The sequence below is a fragment of the Danio rerio genome, chromosome 4 (genome assembly GCF_052040795.2).
Source record: "Danio rerio strain M-AB ecotype USA chromosome 4, GRCz13ab, whole genome shotgun sequence".
NCBI classification, from domain to species: domain Eukaryota; kingdom Metazoa; phylum Chordata; class Actinopteri; order Cypriniformes; family Danionidae; genus Danio; species Danio rerio.
Genome location: NC_141024.2, coordinates 72,300,001 through 72,305,000, shown reverse-complemented (window position 1 = coordinate 72,305,000; position 5,000 = coordinate 72,300,001). Strand labels below are relative to the sequence as shown.

Sequence of the window (5,000 nt, the reverse complement as noted above, 5' to 3'; positions counted from 1 at the left end):
GTGCTCTACTTCATAAATCTTTTACTTTTACTTGCTAAATATCATATCCTTGAATGCAAATTCTCCAATAATAAACCGCTTTTTTCAACCCGGGCTCATTGTGGAAACGTAGCCCTGCGGACGTTTCTGCGGACCGCGATTTACATCCCGGGAGGTACGTATTCGAGCGTTTTTTTGTTTTCGCGGATCCGCGAGAGGCGGATATATACCTGTGCGCGCTTTATCGCGTCTCGGACGGGCGCCTCTCGGGAGCGCGCGACGTTCGCGCCCGCGCCGTTCTCGCGCGAAAAGCCGCCAGATCGGGGAAAAAAAAAAAAAAAAAAAAGCAAAAGCCCTCGTCTTCGATTTCGACCGCGTTTTCAGATCCCGCCGCGTTCTCGCCCTCATTTTTCGGATTCCGTTTTTCGTCTCACCTGATTTCTGGAATCCGCTGTTCCCCGGACTCGATCCCGGTCGTCGTTCACCACGGCCGGCTCCTCCTCCTCCTCCTCATCCGGGGCCTCCGCTCCGCCGACGCAATGCTGTGAGCTAGGCGGACAAACTGATTGCGTCGGGAAAGCCCTCCACTCGGAGGCGAGCCGTCGGCCGGCGAGCGCGAAGAGGAGGGGCGGAGCGGCGCCACACCGCCCCGCAGCGTTCGCTCAAAAAAAACAAACGCGGCCTTTACGTACCTCCGGCCACGTAAATCGCTGTCTCCAGAAACGTCCGCAGGGCTACGTTTCCAGAATGAGCTTGGGTTGGCTTTTTTAGGCATTCATAAAAGAATTGGAACAATACTTTGAAACACTTTCCGGTTCAGGAAACACTAAGGCTAGGAAAACATTAGCTGCGTCCCAAATGGCACACTATGCACTCATGCACTATGTACTTATGCACTTACACACTCAACAGGATAGTACATGTATGTAGTGTTGTCCCAAATGGCACACTAATGTTTTTTTACTAAACGGAAATTCAAACCATTTCCCTGATGACGTTTGACGGTCGCCAAATCAGTGAAATAAACGACCGAATTATCAAATAATACCTATCGTGAGTATTGCCGCATTCACCATCGGGAGGCGCTATAATCACTCTCGTAGGAGAATTTTGCTTTCACCATCCAAAATAAATAAAGTTATCCAACATGTGCGTCCGATAGCTCCGCCCCTTCCGCTACGTAAGCAAACCTGCGGTCGTTGAGTGCGTGAAGTGTCCATCATTCCACACTTCATTTTAGCGACTGAATGAGTGCATCATCCGGGTAATTAAAGTGCACTTATTATTTTTAGACTTTTCAGTGTGAACACACTACTTACACTATTTATACTACAAAATGGCGTAGAATAGTGCATAAGTATGCGATTTGGGACGCAGCTATTATCTTGTCACGCCCTATTTAAAATTCCCCTGTAAAAAGCGGTACTTCGTTTTGAACTACTTACACTCTTAATATTGTATTTTTTTTTAAGCTTTACGTTATATGCATCTCTTATTCAACGTTTTGTATTTTTTTTCCCCTTCTTTACTGTTTTATCCCCCTGGCATCTTTTATGTTCCTTATATAGTTCTTAATGTTTCATTATGCTGTAATAATTTACTGTTTAAATAAAAAAAAATAATTATAATAATAAAAAAGACTTTTCCCCACCAGAACCCCTCAATCACACAGTTTGATTGAAGACACTGCAGGTCCACTGCCTTCTCAGTTTGAACGTTTGTACACAAACATGAGCGCGCCAAGGTTATAGTAGTTTTGGATTTTGCATTAATTTTAGTTTTTATTTCGTTTTGACTTTTTGTTTTCAAATTAGTTCGTTTTCACTAGTTTTTATTAGTTTCTATATTGTGAAAGGACTTTCAATAATGGTTTTAGTTTTTTTTTTCTAAATGAGGATATTTGTTTGGTGCAAGAATCAAAATCAATAGAATAAATATTGCATAATAAAAACTCAGTTAAACATTTTTTGAATGTTTTGGATGTTTGGACTCAACATATTAAAATGATGTAGTCAGCAATAGTCATTTCAGTCAGTTAAAACATCACCATGATCTGAAAAATGTCTTACAGTAAAGTTTTGCAGCCCAACTGAAGCATGATTCACTTATTTAAACTCCATTACGATTTTCTGTTATGAAATAAACGTACGTTTTTCACCAGATCCTCTCATTTAAGCCCTCGGTTTACCCGCGCTGCAGTTGTTCAAGTTTAGTTCAGTAACAGCAGGCTGTCATGTGCTGTTTAGTTCACTGAATCGCGCATGCGCAGTATTATCGGTTCACCGCTTCTCAATGTTACGTTGCTGCTCTAATAACTGAATGAGAGTATATATTGGATTATTTCGAGTCAGAGGGGGGTATTAGGCTTGTTAAAAAGTAAGTAGTTTGTGCATAAGTGCTTGCTGGAGACGTGAATCTTTTCAAATGATTGTTTGATTTGGTGAACTTATTCAACTGGTTCACTTAGAAGATCCGGTTAAAAAGATTCGTTCGCGATACAGAAGTAAAACCTATTATTGGGCACAAATGTGTTAAAGCAATAGTTTTAAGTGCCTGTAATGCTGTCATCGTGCTGCTGTCATGTCCGCTCGTTGTTTTTGTCGCGGGAGCAACAGAGACTGGAGGAGAACCGGCTCGATGGCAGCAGGACTACAGACTCTGAGGTGCGAAAGGGTCAAACACGAACACCTGCAGCGCGGATTAGATTGACTTATAAAAGGCTTACAGTAAGATTATGTATTAAATACATCAACAAATACGAAAACGAAGGAGGTTTTTGTTATAATTTTAGTTAGTTTCAGTTAGTTTTGTACACAATAGTTTCGGTTGTATTTTTTTTTTTTTAAACTCTCGTTTTTATTTTTATTTCAGTTAACGACAATTGTTTTACATTTTAGTTTTCATTTATTTGTTCATTTTCGGTAACTATAATAACCTTGGAGCGTGCAAAAATATCATGGAGGGTGGGGGGGGGTGTCGAGGGACACCACTCTCCCTATTGTGCTGCCCTAATATAACTAAGTGCGCAGGTGGTGAGGGTAGTGTCGCGGACGCTGCCCTAGACGCGGATATAACTGAGGGCGCGGGTGGTGAGGGTAGTGTCGCGGACGCCGCCCTAGACGCGGATATAACTGAGGGCGCGGGTGGTGAGGGTAGTGTCGCAGATGCCGCCCTAGATGCGGATATAACTGAGGGCGCGGGTGGTGAGGGTAGTGTCCCGGACACCGCCCTAGACGTGGACATAACTGAGGGCGCGGGTGGTGAGGGTATTGTCGCTGAAGCCGCCCTAGACGCGGATATAACCGAGGGCGTGGGTGGTGAGGGTAGTGTCGCGGACGCCGCCCTAAATGCGGATATAACTGAGGGGGCGGGTGTTGAGGGTAGTGTCGCGGACGCCGCCCTAGACATGGAAATAACCAAGGCCGCGGGAGGTGAGGGTAGTTTCGCGGACGCCGCCCTAGACGCGGATATAACTGAGGGTGGGAGAGGTGAGGGTTGTGTCGGGGATGCCGCCCTCTGTATTCTACCGCCCTAGGCGGCTGCCTAGGTCGCCTCTATGGACGCGCCGGCCCTGGTCACAGGCGTTTCTCATCTGTTTCTCATCTGCGGCCAGTCTTGTTTCGTCTCCCATGGCTTTCGGCCCCGCCCTATCTCCCATCACAGGCCGGGGGCACCCCATGGCTGTGCTTACTCCAGTGGGGGTTGGGGGAGGTGGCGCCACAGCACCCGCAGGACTTTTGAAACCGGCTGAGAGAAAAGTAGATGAAAAAGAAGAGTAAAGGCAGAGAGAGGGAAGAGAGGCAAAAAAAATTGTGGCTTTGTCCTCCACTAGCTAAGAGACTGACGACGTGTTGGGAGCCCTGTGGAGGAATCTATCTACCTGTCTGTCTTCTGGTGTCCGGCAACGTTTCTCCTGGCTGGCGGCATTCCTGTTCTCCTGCTCCGCTCCTGCTTAGGTGGACGGAAGCAGACTTTGGCATCATGGCGGATGGCGGCGACTCCCCTAGCCTCTTAAGCCGCCATTCCACCGCACACGACATTTGGACACGACTGTCGGAATATGCCCCCTTGTGGCAGCCGCACAGTATTTTCAGTGTTGTCGTGCACCACGGGGGAGAAGGTGATTCTCAACGGCGTCCGAAATAAAGGACTGCAAAAGCAAGAGCCTTTATTCTCTGTGCATTTACATGGTTAAATGGATGAATGAATACTAGAAACTCATAGACCGCTAAAATATTGGAGGGAATGTGGAGACAACATTAAAAATATATATTTTTTTATTACTTTCTTACTTGCATTTATGAACAGAAAAGTTTTTCTTTAATATAGACATTTTATAATTCAAAAAATAACCAAATAAACTCATTTTTCTCATCTCGCGCGCACGGATCTGCTTGGACAACACTGGAATACATCATATCCGGTCGGCAGGTCGCATACGGTCTAGTCGCAGGAGTTCAAATATTTCAACGGATCCGCAGCTCAATTCAGATCCGAATTTTCCGCATACGGAGATGATCGGAACTCAACGCAGCTCCTGGACCGCTCTCCATTGGAAATGAATGACTTCCGGTCTGTCGCTTGTCGTGTGCAGTGGAAAGGCGGCTTTAGAGATGGCTCCCTCCAGCACTTTCCCTTCCGGTGGTGAACCCGGCGTCCCCTTCTCCTCACCATGCTGGGAGCCGTCAGCAGGCAGATCCTTTCCTCACCATCCTCAGGCCGTCCTGTGCATATGAACGTGTTTCTTCCCAACTTGGGTTAACTCCCTCCCTCTCAGCGGCGAGGGCAACTGGACGTGTCCCTCCTTCTCCCGGATTTCAGCACCGCTGTAATGAAGGATACTAATGGCTGCCTGGCCTGAGACAGGCTGTGGTGGTATGTGGTGGGGAAGGCATGATCGAACACCCAAAAATGGAGGAGAGCAAGCGGAGACACTGGCGGCTGGTCAGGGGTCCAATCACTAGTAAATGCAGGTGCTACTGATTATTAATGATTGGACCACTGACCAGCTGCCGGTGTCA

General features: G+C 46.6%; 1 protein-coding gene across 6 annotated transcripts in view; it reads left to right on the top strand.

Moving 5' to 3' along the window:
* Nucleotides 1–5,000, top strand: part of LOC141381826 (hepatic lectin) — a 55,314-nt gene that overhangs the window by 49,006 nt on the left and 1,308 nt on the right. Inside the window, exons 5-6 of one of the 6 annotated variants that reach the window (XR_015942621.1) lie at nt 1–197; nt 253–610. The exon at nt 1–197 is cut by the window's left edge and continues 1,319 nt beyond it. The exons of the other annotated variants lie outside the window; for them this stretch is intronic. The gene's annotated coding sequence lies outside the window, so the exon portion shown is untranslated. Of the gene's footprint in view, nt 198–252; nt 611–5,000 lie in introns of those variants that run through there. 6 annotated transcript variants of the gene reach the window in all.